The sequence below is a fragment of the Dipodomys spectabilis genome, unplaced genomic scaffold, assembly GCF_019054845.1.
Source record: "Dipodomys spectabilis isolate Male_0828 unplaced genomic scaffold, ASM1905484v1 ptg000163l, whole genome shotgun sequence".
NCBI classification, from domain to species: domain Eukaryota; kingdom Metazoa; phylum Chordata; class Mammalia; order Rodentia; family Heteromyidae; genus Dipodomys; species Dipodomys spectabilis.
The window spans coordinates 8708858-8732124 of record NW_024870840.1 but is presented as its reverse complement, the minus strand read 5'-3'; the positions used below and the strand labels follow the sequence as shown (position 1 = coordinate 8732124).

Sequence of the window (23267 nt, the reverse complement as noted above, 5' to 3'; positions counted from 1 at the left end):
GACCTAGAGGTACAAAATGTCTTTAGTTCTCAGCCATTCCATGTCTATTCCCTTTTACTTCTGTTAATAATATCCTCGTGTCTTCCCAACAGCTGTGTCTTCCCCCTTGCCCCTGGTCGGGTGAGAGCCTTCCAGTTAGATGGTGGGCATATGACTCAGGTTGGCCAGCTGAAGTATCCCTTGGAATTTTCTAAATCAACCTTCCTCTATTTAGACTTTCCTCTAATTAGACCAATTATTAATAGACCTACCTCTATTTGTTTTCTATCACTGTGACAAAATACCTGAGACAATCAACTTTAAAAGTAGGAAAGGGCCAGGTACCAGTGGCTCACACCTGTAACTCTAGCTACTCGGAGGCTGAGATCTGAGGATTGCAGTTCAAAGCCAGCCCAGGCAGGAAAGTCTGCAAGACTCTTATCTCCAATTAACCACCAGAAAACCAGAAGTGGCTCTGTGGCTCAAGTGGTAGAGTGCTCACCTTGAGCTGAAGAGCTCATGGATGGTGCCCAGGCTCAGAGTTCAAGCCTTACAACTGACCAAAAAAAAAAAAAAAAAAAGTAGGAAAGGTTTATTTTGGTTCAAGGTTTCAGAGGTTTTAGGCCATAGTTGTCTGCTGCTATTTCTTTTCAGGTGATGGCAACACAATCATGGTGGGAACACATGGCAGAGAAGGCCATCTCATGATGATTGGGAAGCAAAGAGAGATAGAAAAGGGGCTGGGTTTCTAATCTCCAAATAAAGAACATGCTCACAGAGACCTAACTTCCTTCTAGCTCTACTTCCAAAAGGTTCTATCATCTCCCAATTGTACCACAGATTGATGATCAAACTTTGCTATGTAAGCTTCTGGGGGGATGCTTACCCAACCACTGCAAGGACTAAGAGGGTTTGATTCCAGAGATATCAATGACTGTTGGGAAGCATCAGGTTGGCATGTAGACTGAGGCCCAGATGAGACATAGAGCAACTGTGTTACAAAGTACACTTTCTGCAGTTAGCAGATTATAAAGCCTGCTAAGTCCTTGGCTTTTGTATTTTAATTAGGTGGGTGGCTGGCATCCACTTCCCTTCCTATTGATCCTTCTTTGTTTTCAGGGATCTCTCTTGCCATACTTTCGAAACCAATTCTACCTTGGCATTGGGGTTAAAGCTTATATCCAGGCCTTAGCCAACTACCTGACTGCCTTGACTACATTCACAACTTGACTACATTCACAGCTTGACTACATTCAAGCTGAACTAATTAGAGCTAATACTCATGCTACTGGAAAGATTGCTCTCTATTCTCTGTGAGACTTGAACTTGGAAGACTAGAACTAGAAATTTCAGTTGACTGTTGACTTAGAGAGAGGAGGAGCCAAAACTGCCAAAGATAGAATCAAAAGGAAAAGAAAATAACCTTTGATGATTTAACACATGCCATTGGCTAAGATGTCCCCAAAGACTGCATTACACCTGGCCTTTCAATCCTGTAAACAACAAAATCTCCTTTCCATAGAGGTTAAGTTGCTGTTTATGTCACTTATGGCCAAACATTTGCAGTACAAAGCATTACAGGCATCTCATTTAGTTCTTACAAACAAGTATATTATTATGCCAAGCTTATGTATGGGGAAACAGTTAAGTAACTTAACCAATATCTTAGTTAAGTAACCTACTAATATCTCCTGATGGCAAAGCTAGGACTTCTCATCCAATCCAATGGTTGCAAAATCTAATTACTGTGTAATAGAGCTTTAAGGGTCAACCCCTGACCTGCTTAGCTTTGTGGTTTTGAATTCTGTCTCTCCCCCCACCCCATTCCATGAATCTAACACTACTAAAATTTACAATTGCTTTATTGTTAAACAAAATTATGTTTGTAAAGCTTATTTCTTCTTCTCTTCTTTTTCCCCACTTCTTACCTTTCTTGTTTTCCTTCCACTCTCCCTTGATTTTTATTTTTCCAATGTCTAAATACCAAATATTTGCTTTAGTCTCTTCATAAGTCATGTCAATTCTGAAATGGTCTTTGGATTAATGTTGGCTTGGACAAGGCAAAGTAAGCTTACTGAAAACTTGTCCTTCTGACTAATGGCTAAAAATGAGAAGACCACTATTGAGTCTGATCAACTGACCTAAAGCAAATTACTGAAGCAAACTGACCTAAAGCAAATTCCTAAGATGACAAAACCACACTCCACTGCTACTTCCTACTTTCTAATTTCTCTTGTTTTTCAAAAAGATGAAGAAAAAAAAAGATCAATATTCATTGATCATTTTCCTCTGGGAAGATGGCCAATTACTATGTCATCCTTACTGTGCCTACCAGAGAAAATCCTCCTACCCCAGTGTTCACTCTTTAAAGGGAGGAAATTTTATAATCTTGTAGTTGTTTTCATAATGGGCTTCATTTTGAATGACATTCAAATAACCTTTAAATGCATTTTTTTTTTTTGTTAAAAAAACCTCCTCTTTACTCTAAGAAGACAAAATGGCAATCTACTTTAGGGAGGTAGGAAAGAAAGGAGGAAAAGAAGGCAGGGAGGAACAGAGAAAGAGAGAAAGAAGGAGAGGATACTTAATCACTTTTTAATCTCTTAATAGATTCTCACATAGAGACTTTCTCTAAGTAACTAGAGAATTATTTCAAAAGAAAATATTTGAAAATTATGTCCTTCTTCATTGTTCCAAGACTAAGTTTCATGCCTGGATTCATTTATTCATAAGAGCACATGATATCACTGATTTGAAAGCTTTTTATATTGTTCCTTCTTCAGGAGCAAATAGCTCAGATGTTATTAATCCTCTAAAGTTAAATCTAGTACTCCAAATTTGGAGTTTTATATGTGAACATGGAAGACATTTGTAACTTGTAAGTTTGTGGAGATATTCTGATACTATGTCATTATGCAATGGTATACAGCTATCTGACAGGTGTTAGGTAGGTGTAAAATATTTACAAAGACATTAATGTGAGGGAAATGTTAGAGAGTTGGTTTTCATAGTAGGTTTTTCAAAGACCTTGGTAATACTCTTTATGTATCTATAGCTTCATTTTTACCAATTGCAAAGTTATTTGCTCAAGTAATATTTAGGAGAAGAGAGTTGATTATTGCTCTTTTTTTTTCTTCTCATGGCAACACACACACACACACAAACAAAATAAAAACCCTAGATTTTCTATAAGATTCAGTCTATCAAAATAGGGAATAGGCTAAGATAAAACAAAAGTTTTCTCAGTTATGTCAAGTAACTAATTTCTTTATGCATACTAGACAATAATTGAAAAATGACACAAGCGTTCAGATAGTTGGAAATTATTTTGTACATGAAGCCAGTATGGTATTGTATAAAGCAATAGTTCTTAAATTTATAGAACAGAATCTTAGGAAACTTGGTAAAGTAGTTTGCCAAGTTCCCAGCAGAATTTCTGATTCAGTGGGTTAGAGGTGGTCTGGAAATTTGTCTTTCTAAGAAATTCTTTGGTGGCATTACTATTCTTGGCTCAAGGACCACAGTTTGAGAACCTCCTCATGTGTAGCAACTGAAAACGGCCTATTTGTTGTTTTATTTTGTTTCATGGTAATGAGTTGGAATTTGAGGCCTATGGCTTGAGTCATATTTCCTGTACATTTTGGTAAATTTTTTTTTTTTGGCCAGTCCTAGGGTTTGAACTTGGCTTGGGCACTTCGGAGCCTCTTTGTGCTCAAGGTTAGCACTCTACTATGTGAGCCACAGCACCACTTCCAGCTTTTTATGAGTGGTTTATTGAGTAAGAGTGGCATGGACTTTCTTGCTTGAGTTGGCTTCAAGCTGCAACCCCCAGATCTCAGCTTCCTGAGTAGTTAGGATTACAGTAGTGAGCCACCAACACCCAAGCCACTTTAATAATTTTTAAAATAAGATGTTGTCTTACCTTTTCCCCATGTTGCCTTGATACCTCAAGTCTACCTACACCTGCCAAGTGCTGGGGTTGCAGGTATTTGCTACCATGTCTCTCTCTTTTTTAAAAAAAATCTTTCCCTTGCAAAGGTGGGGATTGAATCCAGGGCCTTGTGGATATAGTAAAGTACTCTATCACTTTGACCTCTAAGTTACACCCTAACTTTCTTTTCCACATCTTATCTGGATATGTTTCCTATTGTTTCCAGACAATGTCACACTCAAGAGTGTGAATCACAGCAAATGACTTTCTGGCTGCATTTTTTCTTCTCTCTGTCCAAAGTTTAGTGACTTCCAAATGCTCTCCTCTATATTCTCATGCATGTCATATGATCCTGTGGTTCTACTGTCAAAACATTTTAGGAAGCACTGGTTTTGCTGGGGGGAAAAAAGAACCCACCTATTTTTAACTTTGGAATTTAGAGCTTTCTATACATAAATGTGCAATCTGACTTTGCAGAAAGGAAAGTGTATGTGACATTTCCCAAGTGGATTTGAATTTGGATTTCTTCCTGAGCCCCTCTTCTCTAAGCACTAGGGTATATGTATCATCATGGTCTTGAAAATACTCAAAGTATGTATAACACTTTTTCATAAGGTTAAAGACTGCCTTGTATTTCAGTCTAGCAAAAAAAGATAAGCCAAGTAACATACCCAAAGAACTATTTGTGAATATGAAATCAATTTAGAAAAGTAATGAATACCCTTGCGCATTGTTTTGATTGCTGTGTGCGACTATTTCTCCATCAAATGGTTTATTAAGTGATTCCAAGGATGAACCCATAGCTTTGGCCTCTGTGCATCATCCTGCCTTTCCTGACCTTACCATCTGAAAGACAGAGAGAAGTCTTTTAGGTGTTGACCCCTCTTCAATTTTATTTCCATTACTGTTTTATTCTCTTCATCTCCATGATTATAATGTCTATGAATTCCTTAAGTGATTTACATGCTTATTGCTAATTCCCACCAATGGAATACAGTTTCAAAAAGGAAAACTTTGTCTTGTTTACTTATCTTCAATGTCTAGCACAGCATGAGTGCATAACCTGCAGTTAGTAACCTATTAATGAAAGAATAGATCAATAAAATAATCATCTAAGTTCTTTTTTTATGGTAATGGGGTATGAATTGGTTGCTCACCTGGCCTTCAACTACTTGAGTTACATTGTCAACCCTCAACCTAGCTTCCAAATTTTGGTGGTGTGGGAGGAAAAGAAGATACTCTTGAGCATTTTGGGATGAGGCAGCTAAAATAATCTTATTTCTAAGGGGATAATTCTAGTCTATAATGAAGAACTATTGGTGCTGAAACTCAGGATGCAATTTTGTATACTTTTTGGGGGGGGTGATGTTGACTATTTTTTAAGAGAACAAAAAAGCATGTAATTATTCTTTAAAGTAAGACAAGGACGTAAAAATGCTTAGCATATTAAGTAGGTTATGTATAAATATATTTTTTGTCTCTAACTTAAAAAGGAATTCTGAAAATAATTCTAGTTCTTGTTATAAAACTCTGACTCCGAAGTCTAAAAAGCATCATTAACAGTACTTTTGTTTTTAAAGCATGCTAGTTGTAAAGGAAAGCTTGTTAAATATATTTGCATTCTTATATGGTAAACAGGTGTTAAGTATGTGAAGAGCTAATTGTTGCTAATTTATGGTTCCTGGTAATTTTAGAGAAGTCTGATTGACACATATGTTTAATTACAACAGCAGAGATACATAACTTTACTCAACAACACAAAGAAAGAAGTTAGCAGGTAGTATTTTCAAGAACAAATTTACCCAGAATCCAAGACAATTGTCAGAAGTTCTTAGAACATAAGATAATTTGACATTGCATTTAAAATTCATGTGTACTTCCGGGTGCTACATGGAAAAATATAGGCCATTTTCTCCCCTTTTGGTTTTGTTACGTATATACCCGCCATATTCTATCTATATTTTTTTTTATCTCCCTCTAGCGATTTTAAGTTTGTTTGTATTTTATCCTTACTTGTGGACAAAAAAGTGGGTCAATACTACTTTAGTTTATCTTCACTTTCACTAGGCTGTGTTCATTCCTGAACTAGCTTTTCAGCCTCTGGGAAAGAAGAAAGTAAGAAATATTTACAGAAACTGGGCCAACCACTCTCAGCCCGCCTTCCTCAAGAAAACAAAACCTAACCAGTGCCACAGTTGTTGGTTCCGTTCACATAGCACCTTGAATATGATCCCCTCTCCCCCCCCCCCCCCCCCCCCCCCCCCCGCCACGCTCAGACTTTGTAACTGTAACTGTCGATTTTCTCTGATGCTCACTGGACCCTCAAGCCTCGGAGGGCCTAGCCCAGGGTCAAGAATATGGTCACCTAGGAAAACATTGCAGTTTAAATTGGCGAATACATGCATGAACGCTGCATGCATGCATGTTCACTGCACTGGGGCCAATCACCCAGGCACAGGGCAGGAGAAAGGGTGGCAGTGCTCCACATGCTTCAGCGTGGAAAGCCCGTAGAGAACGGTGGCGTTGACACCCTGCAGTAAGCACTTGGGTGACTCAAGCCAGAGTTTTGGTTTTGTTTGGGAACTGGGAAGAAAGATGAGGCTAACATAATTTCATTTCTTCCTCGGGCGCTGTGTGCAGAGACACTACCCAGCCCTTCCATTACTGAGGGGGAGAGGGGTGTCTCCTCGGGGGCTGGTGTGGCGGGGGACCCTGGAGACACCCCCCCACTCCCCACCCCCCACCCCCATCACAAGGCGCGGGTTTCCTGGGGATACCCCGCCCCGCCCCGCAGGCCCCGCCCCGCCCCGCCGGCCCCGCCCCACCCCGCCGGCGCCGCCGCGGCCGCCGCCGCCGGCAGGGGTCGCGCTGCCCCCGGCGAGCCGCTCAGGCGGGGGTGGGGGAGCTCCGCGGCCGGTCGCCTTTCTCCGCCGCCGCTGGTTGGATCGTTTCAATAAAAGTCTTTTTTGCTCGCTCTCGTCCGGGGAACAGGCGGAGGCGTCCATCCACAGGCGCCGAGCCGGAGAGCGACGCGCACACAGCCAGCGAGAGCGGCGGCCGCGGTCTCCTCAGCTCGCCGCCGTCCAGCGCTCGCGCTACCGCGGTGGGGAAGGAGCCCGGCGGGCCGGCGCGGATTCGTGGGCCGCCCGCGCGGCTCTGCGGCCCGGGAGCCATGTTGACCGGGGGACTCAGCCACGCGTGAGAGGCGAGGCCTCGGCGGGTCCTCCCGGAGCTCCGCACCCCCCGGCCGGAGCCGGAAGACGGGCGGCGGAGGCCTGCGCCGCCGAGGCGCCTCGGGGCTGCCAGCCGCCGAGACCCGGACCTGCATCCGGTTGCCGCGGGCGTCGGCGGAGCCGCTTTCCCTCCGCGCCTGGCCTCGCCCCGCGACGCGGGGTCCCCCGCACTTGCTGGTGAGTTGGCGGCCGAGCCGCCCGGTTCCCCGGGCGCCGGATCGGCCACAGGGTAGGGAAGGGGGGACGCAGGCCCGGCGGGGAAGTTGCGAGAGGCGGCGCGGCACCGGGGCTCGCGTGTACCCTGTCCGTCACTCATCGGGGCGGACGCGGACCCCGGATGGCCCGGGCATTTCCACGGGCGAGGTGGGGGGGGGGCGTCGGCCCCCCCACCCGGCGTCTTCCCGGGAGGCGCCCCTGGCCGCTGCTTCCCGTGCTTTGCAGCCGCTGTGGTCTCCGGAGGGCGGCGGAGGAGGCGGGGGACGGAAAGTCCCCCGAGACACAAAGGTTTCCCCCCCGCCCCCCGCCGCCCAGGCGGGGGTGGAGTTGGTTGGGGGGCGCGGGCGGCGCTGCCTTCGCCGCGCGCTAGCGGGGCGGCGGGAGGTGGGCGAGGGGGCGGCGGCCGCGGCGCCCGAACTCCTTGGAGACGCCGAGGCTGCGCGCGGGTGGGAGCGCGGAGGAGGAGGAGCAGCAGCGCGGGACTGGAGGGAGATCCGAGGAGGAGGAGGAGGAGTCCGCGCGTGGGGCGCGGGGCCGAGACAAAGATCGGGGCCGCCCGCGGGGTCGGAGGGTCACCCCCTGGAGTGTGGGTTTGAAAGCGGAGGTGGAGGAAACGGGGGAAGCCCGGAGAGCCGGTGGCGGGGGATAAGGGAGGGTGCTAAATGTGCTGTCTTGGCTGCTGCCCCTTTCCTCGGAGATTTTATTTTTTTGTACCCTGATGCTTTTTGCTCCCCAACTCCCTTCCATCTCCCCTTCCCCCCCTCCCCCCCACAGCCTGCCACACTGACTCTCCGGTGTGTGCACCTTCGCCCCCCCCCCCCCCCCCCCCCAGTTTTCAACCCACTCCTTTTCGGGTAAGCAGTATTTTGCCTTCAGCTCGGCGAACGTTGGCTAATGACAGGATGCCTGAGCTTGTTCTGACCCTGAACTGCCTTGAACTCCTCGGTCTTCCTCCCACCCTTTTCCTTTCTGGGATCTACAGTGTCACATGGCCATATTAACAATTAGCTTTTCTTCTGCAAAAATGGCAAAAGCCTTTAGCTGAAATCCGTGGCGCCTCTCTTCTGTTAATGTGTCCACCGAGGAAGACGCGGCGGTGCTCCTCTTAGACAAATTGATTTTCTAGAAACAAGTGGCAAATGTTGTTTTCAGTCTTGGTCATCCCGGGGGTCAGCAACAGTGTGTTCCTGGCAGCCAGACTTGTGAAGTGTCACCGGAAAGGCTGAAAGATAGACAATTCTGACCTCAAAGTTTTTTGTTTTGTTTTGTTTTTTCTTCTCTCTTTCTTTTCTCTGTCTTCTCCTTCTCTCTTTTCTTTGGATTTCTTTTGGGGGGGGATTTCTTTTTTTAAGACATTTATTTGTGCAAGATCAAAGTAACAACTCTGAGTTACTGTGTTTTAGATTGACTTTGTTCACCATTGAGCAGAAAAAATGAATGAGATTTTAAGATCTCTGATCTTTTGAGTTGACCCAAACCGCCCTTGAAGCTGGAAGTAAGGCTGGACTAAAATTATGGGGGTAAAATTGATGGTATTGCCATTGGTTCTATTTTTGTTCTTTATTAGTCTCGAGTTGGCTTATTTATTAAGCGTTGGGATGTTGCTTTGTTATGAAATCATTTCAGTCTTCCCAATTCTAGCATCTGCATATTCCCCTAAATAGTGGGCTGGTACAAAAGGAAAAAAAATGTGTGATTCTATTTAAGGAATATTGTTTTATTTTTATATTATAACATTATGAAAGAATAATAGAATGTAAAGAAGTATCCTTTTATCTGGTAAACCATTTCATAGGCCCAAAGCACTGTTTAGTGTGCTTCAAAGAAAAATTGCAGGTTCATGAATTGAAGCTGCTTTAAAATTATTATTCAAATATTAATTACTTGATTTCTCTAATTAAGATAAAAACATTCTGAAGAATGTGTGAGAAGGAAGTAAAAGGAAAGCCTGGTGGATGAAAAGCCATTGGTGGTGGTGTCTGTATGCAGTCTTCCTGCAGCTTGCTGTGCAGCTGTTGACACTGTAAAATATTCAGAAATTTTACTTTAAGTATTATTCTTTGGTTTTAGGGACTCCCTACTCCAACTCGATGCTAAAACATATTGGAGACCTTGTGTGAAATTACAGGTCATGTATGTTTCCTGATGTTTTAACGTTTATCAAAAGACCATATTGATGGTACCTTGATTTTTAACTACATCTTTATTATTTATTAGTGTCTGCTCAGATATTAATGTCACTTCTAGGAAAAAAAAAACAACTCCCCAAGAGTTAACAAATGTTTATTGGTGGTTAATCTTTTTTCTAGAGTTTATAGATTTTCATATTATTTTGCCATCAGAAAAAAAAATGAAGGTAGAATTTGTCTTGTTAATATCTTAATTTGCCTACTATAAAAGAAGGTTGCTATTTAGTCTCATCTTTGGATTTCACACAACAAAGTAACTGAGTGTTGAGTATTAAAATAGTGTAAATGGCCATCTGGTTACCAGAAGGTCAAAATAGATAGGTGCATAGTAAGGAAAGATGTTGGAGGAATTGATTTAATTTGTACCTCATTTCTCTAGTAAATTCTTGGCTTTATGAAAATGGAAATTTTTCAGTTGCTTACTTTGTATCACTGGTTAGCTGTTTAGACCCAGGATATTTTATTTATGTCTGTTCTAGCCAATTTTCAGTTACTCCTTCAGTGCTACAGTGGTGATGCAGAGAGGTGGCATAATGGAATCATTGGCTTTGCTCTTTCAGGGCTTGTTTTTCCCTTTGTGCAGTACATTACCTCCCCCCCCCCCTTTCCCTTCATTGGTGAAGTAGTATGAACTGAGAAACAGTGTACATATTTTGTTGTGAACAGTAGAAGCTGTAATAGCAACCATGTTTTTCACAAGTAAAGATGATAAAAAGTTCTCTGTGAACACTTTTTTTGCCCATTTTCTTTGTTTGATAGCGCTAAATATTTATAAAGCATTATATTTTAAACCCTCATTGCTGATCCTTATGTCTGTAAAGTTATGTTATCATGTTCTGGCATTCTTCTGCATAGCATTTATATTTCCAGGGTGGATAGTTAATTAATTTATTGCCATTATATGTTAAAGCCAGCTTCAAATTAATCTCCAGGGCATTCAATCTGTTTTACACATTTTCTCTCCTTTTGTACATGGAAAGAAAAAAGAAATGTAGGTTCTTTGGCATTTTGTCTGGGTAATTTTTGCTTAAACCTTTAAAGTCATTAGGAAGGGTGCATGCGTGTGTGTGTGTGTGTGTGTGTGTGTGTGTGTGTGTGTGTGTGTGTGGTTTTAATGCCAGTCCTGGGTATTGATCGCAGGTCCTAGGTGCTATGTCTGGAGTGGACTTTTTGTTGTTGTTGTTTAAGTCCAGTGCTCTACTACTTGAACCACACCTTGACCTCCATCTTTTTAGTTAGTTAATTGTAGACAAATGTCTTCAGACTTTTCTTACCAGACTGATTTTGAACAGCAGTCCTCAGTTCTCAGCCTCCTCAGTAGGTAGGATTTTATTACAGGCACAAGCCACTGATGCCTGACTAGGAAGTATTCTAAATAAAGTGTATTCTTTATAAAGTACTTTATTTTAAATTATGAAGATAAGCCATAGGTTTATGATATTTAAAATGTGCTTCATGTAGCATGTATGCCTATATTAGAAAACAGTATAACTTACTGGCAATATGTAAATGTTGCCAGTTTCTTTGAACCAGTGAGAGAAGACTGCTTAGACTGGCTTTTAAGAATTCTGTCACCAGTAGATTTTTTTGTTGTTATTTTTGTTCACAACATAGTTAGTGTTTATTTTTGGGGGGGTAAGGGTGGAAGGTGTTTATTTTAGATGTCTGCAAAATATTGACCTAGAAAGCAGAATTGCTAAGGGCCAGAAAAATGTTTTGAGTGTAACTTTCTGTTCTACTCTATTTTGTTCTCTCAGTTGGCCAAATGGGAAAATCAATAGACCATTTACCAGCAAATCTAATAATGTTGTTATGTTCTGCAGTAACATACAATAGTGAATACTTTGTTTGAGAAAAGGTGGATTTACAGATCTATGGCATATGAGAGGATGTGAAAATTACTTGGCTTTTTCTAAAGTCTCTTCTAAAAATATATTTTGATATAACCTAACCTACCTTTGTCTTCTCAGGTTTCTATAACAAACTACTATTCATTGTGTGGCCTAAAAACAAACACAGTTCTGGAGTCCAGAAGTATGAGATCAGCTTGGTTGAGTTCTAGTTGAGTTCTTGGTTGAGTTCATTTGCAGATGCCTATCTTCTTAACTGGTCTGATCTTCCCTCTGGTGCTTGCTTGAAGATAGAGCCCAGGAATGGGAAAGAGGGAGAGAGAGAGGGAAAGGGAAAAGAAAAAAAACCAAAATGATTCTTTTCCTCTTCTAAGAGCCCAAATCCCATTATAAGAACCTACCCTCAAGACTCATTTAAATCTAATTTCTTCTAAGGACTCACATGCAGTCACTGTCACACTGGAAGATTAGGCTTGAATGGGGGGACATTGGGGGAGAGTGGGTAACTCAAATATTACTTAAGAATGGTTGAAGAAATTAATGTTAATTGTGTCTTTGGCCAGGCTCTATACTGTTACCTTATTAAATCTTTACAAGAAGCCCAGCATGTACGTGTTGTACCATTTTTTCAAATGAGGAAACAAAGCTCTTAGATTAAATAACTGTCTTCTGGGTCCTACCACTACAGTTGACTGTAAGATTCTAGTTTAAAGCATGAACTTAAACCACTATGCTGCATTGCCTCCACAGCAGTAGAATTCGAAAAGTTCAGTGTTAAGTATTTGCTCTCTATAAACAGTGGTAAATTAGAAAATTTAGTTTTTGAAATTAGTTTTACTACATGAAACACCGAACTATACAAATGGATAAAGGTATGTTTATCTCTCAAAAGGAATTCAGAGTGCTTAAAAAGAAACCAAAAATATTTGTTGAACCTTCACTCCCCTCTTCCCCTCCCCACTTTTTCTTTTTTTTTCTTCAGAAAATGCCTGTGTAGCTCATATTGGCCTAGAATATAGGAACTACCTGCCTCTGCCTCCTGAGCTTCTGAGTGTTGGAATTACAGGTGTGTGCTACCATACCCAGATCTTAGATTTAATTTCAATCATGAGTTTATCAGAGTTGCTTGTGTATAAAAGGAATATGGCTGCTGTTACATGTATTATGGTACAAATACATTAAATTCTTTACTTAATTGGATTTTACATATGTTAAAGTTAGCTTTCATTGTTAGCTTTCTTTGTCATCTTTCTGCTGCTGTGACAAAATACCTGACCAAAAAAAAAAAACCAGCTTAAAGGAGGAAATATTTCATTTCTCTCATGGTTTCAGAAGTTTCGATCTGTGGTTACTATTCTCCATGGTTTTGGGTTTAGGATTAAGCAGAACATGGCAGGGGACACAGAATTGACCAAAGCTACTCACCACATGGTATCTGGGAAGCAGGGAGGGAGAGAAAAGAGAGAGGCCAGGGACAAAAATTTTCTTTCTTTGGCATGTCCTAACTTCAACTAGGCCTTAGCTCTTAGGTTCTTCCTGCCTCCCAATAGCTCCTTAAGAATTCCAGAAGGAATTAATCCACTCATGAGGTTAAAGTCCTTATGATCTGATTATCTCTCCAGGGCTCCAGTTCCTAAAACAGCTGCCCTAAGGGGACTAAACCTTCAATAGCTGAGCTCTGGGGAACTATTCAGATCCAAACCATAAAACCATCAAAGAGAGGATAGTCGAGATGTGTGCATATGGAGTGAAAATTGTGCCTCAAATACACACACACACACATACACGCTCACACCTATTGGCTTTTGATATTAGTATTGCTTATTTTAAGTCAGGTGTCAATTTTCAACATATTTATATATGACTGCTTAGATTTCTGCAACTACATTGTACATTTTTGTATTGAAAATTGATTCTTATGACATGAGAATTACAAATTAGTATGATTAATGTATATCTTATTTTTTGCTCATACTTAAAGGGGAAAAAATGTTTCCTGAAAATAATCCGTTGAAGTAAGAATCACCTGCCTGCTGCAGGTGGTTCATGCCTATAATCCTGCCTGTTGAGGAGGCTGAGATCTGAGGAGTGCATTTTGAAGCTAGCCTCAGTAGGAAAGTCTGTGTGAGACTGTTATCTCTGATTAACCACCAAAAAGCAGAAAGCAGACCTATTGCTCAAGTGGTAGAGGACTAGCCTTAAGCAAAAAGGCTCAGAGATAGCACCCAGACCCTATGTTCAAGCCCCAAAAGTGGCACCAAAAAAAAGAATCAGTGAAATTTGCTCTTTCTTTAGTAAAAGTTTATCTGAGAAAGTTTATCTGAGCCAGGCACCAGTGGCTCACACCTGGAATCCTAGGTACTCAGGAGGCTGAGAGCTGAGGATCATGGTTCAAAGTCAGCCCTGTGAGACAGAGTCCCTGAGACTCTCATTTCTAATTAACCACTGTGGTTCAAAGTGGTAGAACACTAGCCTGAGGAGGAAAAGCTCAGGAACAGCGCCTAGCCTCTGAGTTCACCATGACTTAAAAAAAAAAAGAAGAAAAAGAAAAAGGTTTATCTGAGCATGATGTCACATGCCATAACCCCAGCACCGGAAGAAATGATTTCAAGGCCATCCTGGGCTAAATTAGAAACAAAGCCTACCTTTTAACAGTGCTTTTAAAATTCTTTATGGTGCTGGGAATGTGGCTTAGTGGTAGAGTGCTTCTTGCCTGGCATGCATGAAGCCCTGGGTTTGATTCCTCAGCACCACATAAACAGAAAAAGCCTAAAGTGGTGCTATGGCTCAAGTGGTAGAGTATTAGCCTTAAGCAAAATAAGCAGCTCAGGACAGTGCCCAGGCCCTGAGTTCAAGCCCAGGACTGCCCCTCCCCACCCAAAAGTACTTATTACTGTAAATGCTTTCAAGAATGTTTTAAATTTGTGAACATGTTTATAAACAGTGGGCAAGGACTCCAAAGATAATTTTTCTGTTAGTTACTTAGTTATCTACTTAATCATGCTATTTTTTAAATTGATAGTTAATACTTGTTTCTAGAACATATTAATGTTCATTAATATAAACAAAGGTTGGTACACATTTATATATTGGTGAGAAGTCATCATTTAACAAATTGAAACTCTTGTCACTCTCCCAATTGAGATATTCTTTCAAGTTAGTTAATATGTGTTTTTTTGAGGACAGGGACACTGTATACTAGACAATGTGGTAGGTGCTGGAATTCAAAGATGAGGAAAATGGCATGTTATAATTCAATGCTGTGACACTTACTTGGAGACAGATTCTCATTTTTGAGGCCAAATGTCAGTTCCGAGGAAGTTGGCTTTGCTCCACTCTGGCAGAATTCTGGTGTTTCTGTTGTTTAGCATTTATGTCTAGTGTAGTGCTAATACATTATGTTACATATGCAAGTCTCTCCCTCTTTGGGCTGACTTTGTGCTCTAGAGGGACTTTTCTTGTTTATAGTTCTTTTGCATATTATATATTGTTTAAGTCAGTGAAGTAATGGGACTAGGAAAGACAACCTTGACTAGTAAATCAGGGTCAGAATAGTCATGGCCTACAAACAGTTGACAATAAATTTTTATATAGTAAAGAAAATGAAAAGGCATAAAGGTTTTGAATATTGGAGTTATGTAATGTTGGAGGTGTTTGTGTGACAGTAATCTAGAAGCAGTTCATAGGCCAATGTGAAGGGGCAGTAATTTGGCCTAACTGAGGCTTTCATTACATATGAGGCATACTAATTTATTAGCAAAAACAGAAGGAAGTAGGATATAGTCTTCAAAGATGCTGTCTTTTAGGTAAATTGGAAATACAAAACTACAATGTCTACCAGAGTTTTGTATCTACCCAGGTGCCAGTGGCTTGGACTAGCCTGTAATCCTATTCAGGAAAGTGAAATCTGAGGATCATGATTTGAAACCAGTCTGGGCAGACAAATCTAGTTACTTAGCAAAAAACTGGAAGTGGAGGGGTAGCTCAAGTGGTAGAGCACCAACCTTGATTGATTCCCATTTGGAATGGTAATGGTTAGTCTGTAACATTGTATGTTGTAAGTATGTCAGATGCTTTTTTTATCTTAATTTTAGTGGGAGCTCACAGCTTCACTGTTATTTTGAGACTTTAAATTTGGGCCTTTGAAAAATGTTGGAACTTCTAAGACTGTGGCAACTAGTGGAGACAGAGTAAGTGGGTTTTGCATCATGAGATGGACATGAGCCTTTAGGGAATGAGATGTATAGGGTGTTACAGTTTAGGAGATGTATTTTGTTTTCAGATTGAAAACTTCTGATGGTTGTGGTAGTTAAGTTTGATTGGGTTGACAAATACCTAGATTAATAAAGCATACCTCTAGGTATATCTATGAAGGTGTTTGCAGTTATGATTAGATCATGAAAGGTCTGATCTAATAAATGGTTTAATCCAGTAATAGATGGAAAAATTGAATAAACTACTGGGAAATGTGGAACTGGGTACAGTAAGATCTGCTGGGAGCAAGTAGGTCACTGAAGTGGCTACATCTTTCTATGGCTCCTTTTGTTATAGTCCACTGTGCTTCCTGTCTTTCATTATGTGCGTTGGTCTACCACACTTTTCTTGCCATAAAGGACTGAAACTGAACAGTGTCTTTCCTTCTTAAGCCCCATGACCCACTTGGTGAACTCAGAGCCTAGGCACTGTGCCTGAGCTTTTTTGCACAAGGCCAACACTCTACCACTTTGAGCTACAGCTCCAATTCCAGGTTTCTGTTGGTTAATTGGAGATAAGAGTCTCATGGACTTTCTCACGTGGGCTAATTTTGAACTGTGATCCTCAGATCTCAGCTTCCTGGGTAGCTAGGATTACAGGCAGGAGCCACCAGCATCCTACTACTCTCGTATTTTGACACAGCAACTCAAAAGTCTCATTAGCACATTAGTATTTAAAATTTGCTTTGATAATTGGTTTGTAGAAAGATATTACTAATTATATTTGGGTTTCTTTGCTGGAAAGTTGAGTTACTCCTGCCTCCTTTATGTTTTGCCCTAATTCTAAGGAATCTGTTGCCATTTCTTGAATTCTAACTGCTTCCTTTCTCAAGTTATGCGATAAAATTGTTGTATATAATCTTAAAATTCTGAGGTTTTTCTTGGGGGAGATGTATGGGAGGTTCAGTCCATCCATTATACTTGTTTTACATTTCAGCTTTTAAAATTGTTGGTATCTTATAATTTATCTTATTATCTAGTATATTAAGATACAAAGTTTTGATATTTTATGTTTTATCTACTTCTGTGAAGGTGAAAATGTGGGCTGCAGGGTGATAATAAAGTTTATGGAAAGAAAACTGAAGCTGGTCCTTTCAGCTCCCTATAATATGTTACTATGTTTTTTCTTTAGGATGGTCTGCTGTAGCACTTGAACCTTCAATATGTCCGCATATGTATAAGATCACATGAATTGGAATACATATTTTTAAAGATCATTTCAGTAGAGATTATTTAATTTATCATAGACTTTTTTCCTCCACTTTATTCATGTTACCAAAAAAGGTGAACTAATAGTTACTGCGAGGAGAACTAGTCAGTGACTTTTTTCTTTCAATATTGGGGTTTGAACTCAGAGTCTTGCACTTCCTGGCAAAGTGCTATTCTTGTGTCATGCCCCTAGCCTTTTTACTGTAGTTATTTTTCAAATAGGATCTCATACATTTCCCTCAAGCTAGTCTTAGACGACTGTGGTCTTCCTGTCTACAACTCCTGTGTAGCTGTGTTTATAGTTGTGCACCACTGTGCCAACTTGTTTTTTGAGTTGTGTTGGAGGGGAGGGTATTGATAACTCTTTGCCTGGGCTGATCTCAAACCTCAAATGTCCTATGTCCTCCTCCCAAATAGCTGAGATTATAGGCATTATACACTGTGCCTGGCCTGCCTTGAGTGAGTGACATTTTGCTGAGGGTATTTGGTAGATTTCTCAGCAGGGGAGATGCTAAAGCTTTGTATAGAGAAGAGAGAGGAAGGGCATTGCCTGCGTTTCCTATGCTAATTGCATGTAAAAGGTGGGGAGTTATGAAAAAAGACATTTCTTTAAAAATAGTGTTATTGCTGCACACTGGTGGTTTACACCTGTAATCCTAGCTACTCGGGAGACTGAAATCTTAGAGTCACAGTTTGAAAACAGCCTGGGCAGGAAAGTCCACAAGATCTTAGGTCCAATTAGCTACCCGAAAACTAGAAGTGGAGCTGTGACTCAAAATGGTAGGGTGCTAGCCTTGAGCTGAAGAGCTGAGGGACAGCGCCCAGGCCCAGGGTTCAGGCCCCACAACCTGGACCCCCCCCCCCCAAAAAAAAAGAAAGTTCCCAAGAGCATATGACACCTCACTTTTTAAGTGTAAGCTACACAAAGTAACTTCTTTCCAAAGACCACAGTATGGGAAATGGGGAAAAAGAATAAGCTGACATAGGAGAAATCTGAAAATATTACCTCAGCCATATGATCACAGTTAGGGAATAGGAACAGTTCAGTTATGCTGACAGTATCATATAATGAGAATGCCCCTTCACCTCTGTGGTCTTCTCTGAATATCATAACCCAGTCTAATCATGAGGAAAACATCAGAAAAACCCCAAATGAGGGACATACTGCAAAATATTTAAATGGTACTTCTCAAAACTGTCAAGGTAACAAAAACAATGAAGTCAGAGAGACTGTCAGAACCAGGACAAGCCTAAGAATATGTGATTATTACAATGTAATGTGGCAAATTAGACAGGATCCTGGAACAGTAGGAGTACACTAGATAAGAACTAAGGAAATTTAAATAAAGTATGGACTTCAGTTAATAATGTCTCAGGTCATTGTGGCAAAGGTATCCCATGTAATATTTTAATAACAGAGACTGGGTACGTTAGGGGAACTCCATGCACAGTTTTTGCAATTTTCCTGTAAACCTAAAGTATTCTAGAGTAAAAGTTTATTTAAAGCTGAGCACAGGTGGCTCATTACTGTAATCCTAGCTACTTAGGAGGCTGAGATCTATGGATTAAGGCTCATTGTTAGCCTAGGCAGGAAAGTCCATGGAGACTTTTCGTTAACCACCAAAAATCTAGAAGTAGAGCTATGGCTCTAGTGGTAGAGTGCTGGCTTTAAGGGAGGATAAAAAGGTTAGAGACAGTGCCCAGGCCCTGAGTGCAAGTCCTAAGACTGGCACTAGAGAAAAAAAGTTTTATTTTAAAAAAGATTAATGCCTCTATAATTCTCATACATATTATCAAATTGCCCATTTTGTACTAATAATACCTGAAGTGTTGGAAGCCTGTTTTCAGTAATCTGACCAGCTGAATATGTTAACAGATTTTTGGAATTTTACCAGTTTAATAGATAAGAACTATTGGAATTCTGGAATTGTATTTCTCACTTTATCCCTGAGGTAGGGTAATTTTTCATGTTTTAGAGGCATTTTACTTTTTTTTTTTTTTTTACTTTTTTTCTCTTGAACTTTTCATGATCTATTGTTTTTGTTCTTTTCAGTTCTGTATAGGGATATTTGTCCTTTATATGTGAGGTGGGATGCATTTAAAAAATATAGTTTACAATTTTTTAATAGAATACCTCATGAACTTTTTTTATTGGTTTATATCAGTTATATGGCAGGAGGCGTTTCATTGTTAAATCTCCACCCCTGTTAACATTGTATTTCAATCAATTTCACTCTATTCTATCATACTCCCTATACCCTTTCCTCTGAGAAATCGAGTCCTCAGCAGGCTGCCTTGTTTCATTTTTTATCATTATGAGTAACTTATTTAAATCTCCTTATGCTACTCTCTGGTAACCCCCATCCACAGTTCCTACCTGTCCACAGTCTTGTATCTGTTCCTTCTCATCCCCCTATTAATCATCAGCTTTTGATGTTTCTCTGTACTGTTCTCAGGTATAATTGAGTGCTACTCATGCATTTTCTTTCCATTCTTCCCTTTCCTTTTCCTGACTAGTCTGTTCACTTGGTTTATGTTCATTATTGTAATTATGTATGTGAATATTTATACTTATGTACATATCCATGAGTAAGACTGTTTTGTAGGTCTAGCTTCCACATTTAAGTGAAAACATGATACTGAGCTTGCTCAGTAAGATGTCCCATGCACTTTTGTATTGTGATAGGCTCTTTTCCTTTTATGTTACAGCAACTTATAATGTAGTTAGAAAAATCTTCATCATAGTACACTTTCAAGGAAATTCATCCATATTTGTTTTCAGTACATGTTGTTTCCTTTTTCATATTGAGAGTTTAAGTTTTGAGTACTTAAATTCATCCCAGTCTTTGAGGCTTCATTAAATGCTTAACTTTTGAGCCAGGCATAGTGCCTCATCCTTGTAATCCCAGCTACTCAGAAAGCAGAGATTGAGAGGATCATATTTCAAGGCCAATCTGGGCAAAAGTCAGGGAGACCTCATGTCAACCAATAAAAAGCTGGGTGTGGTGGTACACATCTGTTGTCACCCAGATAGCTGGGTAAATAATAAGTGCTCTCAAGGCTAGCCCAGGAAAAAATGAGAACCTGTTTGAATAATAACTAAAGCAAAAGGGCCAAGAGTATGCCTCAAGTGGTAGAACACCTCATTTGAAAATATGAGTTCCTATGCCGGCTGCCAGAGGCTCACACCTGCAATCCTACTTACTCAGGAGGCTAAGATCTGAAGATTGTGGTTCAAAGCCAGCTGGGGCAGAAAAGTCCGTGAGACTCTCATCTCCAATTAACCACAAGAAAACTGGAAATGGTTCTGTGGCTCAAGTGGTAGAGCGCTTGCCTTGAGCTGAAGAGCTGAGGGATAGTGCCCAGGCCCAAAGTTCAAGCCCCACCACGGACAAAAAAGAAAGAAAGAAAATATGAGTTCCTGAGTTTAAACCCTAGTACCACCACTTTTATTTTATTTTTATTTTTATTTTTTTTTGGGTCCGGTGATGGGGCCTGAACTCTGGGCCTGGGCGCTGTCCCTCAGCTCTTCAGCTCAAGGCTAGCACTCTACCACTTGAGCCACAGCGCCACTTCTGGCTTTTTTCTTTTTTGCTTATGTGGTGCTGAGGAATCGAACCCAGGGCCTCAGGCATGCAAGGCAAGCGCTCTACCACTGGGCCATCTTCCCAGCCCTTATTTTTATTTTTTAAGATAGGATTCTCTGTATGTAACTCAGGCTGGCTTTGTATTATCTGAATTACTCTGGCCCTCATGCTCCTGAGTGCTTAGATTACAGATTTGCAGACATGTAGCACTATGCCCAGCTATTTGACCTTTTCTTTCAGATAACTTCTACATAAGGATGCCTGTGGTATTACAGTTGCTTTAAGTGATTTACAGTCAAAGAAATGCCTATACATTTACTCTTGATGGATAAACATTCTAGAAAACAGTTTAAACATTTCATTGCTTCAATTATGAATTATGGTTTATATGTGATTTTTAAAAAAACTATTTTAAAGTTTCTTTACTGTTAAATTGTGGTGTATTTCTGAATATACTTTTCTTCTGCTGATTATTATTATTGTAGACTATTCATAGTTAGTTTTCCTCCATTTTGTTCTTTATACTGGTCTTGCTCAGATTGTTAAACTTGTCTGTGATTTGTCTCTTACTTTCCTTAGAACACTCCCTGATTCCATGGCCTTTCTGATACTAGAAACAATTAACTGTTTTATTAAGACGGGCCATATGTGTCTCTGGATGCTGCCTAATGTAGGGAGATGTTTTATCATAATTTTAAATAGAGGTATTTCCCCCCAATACTGCTTGTGATGAATCTAATATTTCTAAACTTTTCAATAGACATCTGGGAAATTAACTGGTAGGGCTGGGAATTTTTTTTTTCCCGGGGAAAACACGCAAAGAGAATAACCTGTTGTGTTTATTGCTTGTAGAAGTGAAGGAGGAAACCACCTTTGGGGTTAGTAGGAGGAATGATAGTATGTTGTTATTGTTTGTGTGTGTGTGTGTGTGTGTGTGTGTGTGTGAACAGAATAGCAAAGCGAGAAAGGACCACAAAGGGGATATTTATTGAGGGCTTGGGATTTGGTTAAAGTAAATATTTCATTGTCAAGCTTCATGAGAATTACAGTAAGGATCATGCTAATAATTGAGAATTGACAGACATAGCAAGGCAAGGGCTTTGAGGTAAGACTTTCAGAGTCTTGGAAAATGAACAGTCATTTACTGCTTTTTATTGAAAAATTGAATAACCTGATGTTAGTTTATATGAGTTTTCTGGAAGTTCCTGAAATGAACAATGAAGTTATTTGAAATTCTTATCTGCCTGGCCAAGAGTTTCCTGGAATAGTAAGTCATTTGTTGAAGACAGCTGTCTAGTAATGGTTAATGTAGACTGTAACCCCAGGGTAGATAATTCTCAGTGCCTCTTCAGAACTGAGGAAGTTGAATAAATCTATAGCTCAGTAACAAGGTTGTGATCAGAGATAGAACATTGGGATCTATTATTAAAGATATTCTATGGGGATGAGTTTTGCTTAACAAGGAACAAAGTGAGAAGAAAAATGCTTAGGTCTTAAGAGTTGTAGCACACATTTGTGTGTGTGTGTGTGTGTGTGTGTGTGTGTGTGTGTGTGTGTGTGTGTGTGTGTATGTTGTATTGGGGTGACAGAATGGAAAGAACATATGAAGCAGGTATGAGAGGTTGGGGAAAAAAAAACCTAGGCTATCATATGGAAGTAAAGAAAGTATTTTAAGGATGGTGAGGGAGTGATCAATATCTCTGAAATAGAGGAGAGGTGAAGATGGGGTGGAGAAAAGTTAATTTCTACTTTTATCTGTCTTTAACTTCACGAATGTTTATAGTGGCTATGTTTTGAAGTGCATATTGAGGAGAGTGGGATATCAAGTTCAAGTGAGAAATATAGTAGGATTTTTGATCAGCATTGAGGCTTGTTTAGGTTTGGTGACCAAAACTTTGTTGTGTGACTGATCCAGATGAAGTGAAACGTGCAGATGTACAGAAAGCCTTAGATGGATATGCATACACAATCAGGTCTCAGTTAATGATAGGGGCACATTTGAGAATGTTTTTAGGAGCTTTCACTGTGAAGACATCATGTTGTACTTAGATAAATTTAGATACTTAGACAAATCAATCAGTTAATGTGGCTTCTTAAGGCAATTAAAAAACGGGGTTTAAGAGTACTGCTGATGTAACATGGTATATATACTGCATAGTAAGCATTTTTTATGTAAGTAGTACACTAATGATAAAAGTGTGGTATAGTAAATACGTAAATAAGTCACTTATTTTCATTGTCAGGCACTAGGTACTATACATGATTATATGTTTTGCTTTATATGGCCATCAGTACAGTAGGCTTGTTCATACTAGAATCTTCACAAATATGAGTAATGCATTGCACTATGACACCACTAGGGGATACAACTCTTTTTTAGCTCTATTATAATCTTATGAGACCCACTGACATATGTGCAGTCCTCATTGTTGATCAAAATACTGTCACCAAATGTTGTCACATGACTGTGTTTATGCATTAAGATAGACACAAGCATATGTACCTTCCTCCTGCTCTCTGCCTTTGGAGTGACTGTAGGAAGATCTGCTGTGCCTCTTTGCTTCTGATTGTTATCCTCACTTGTTTGCTCAATTGCCCTTACTCTTAGAATTTGACTGGAATTCATCCTGTTTGAACATAACATATATATTAATGTGGGGAAGTAATTAATTTGCTTCTCCTCAGAACTAGCATTGTTTTGGATTTAGCTAGAGTCTTGAGATCTTTGGTGTTGCTGCTTGGGAAGAAGTGGATTTTGGATAAAATTATAAAGGAAAAGAGTTTGCAGGGCAAGGGATATATATATATATATATATATAT

At 40.3% G+C, this 23267-nt stretch overlaps 1 protein-coding gene across 1 annotated transcript in view; it reads left to right on the top strand.

Annotated features, from left to right (window-relative positions):
• The first annotated feature begins 7239 nt into the window (after window positions 1-7239).
• Window positions 7240-23267, top strand: part of Cdk17 (cyclin dependent kinase 17) — a 75034-nt gene continuing 59006 nt past the window's right edge. The window contains exon 1 of the mRNA XM_042693077.1: window positions 7240-7320. The gene's annotated coding sequence lies outside the window, so the exon portion shown is untranslated. The remainder of the gene's footprint in view (window positions 7321-23267) is intronic.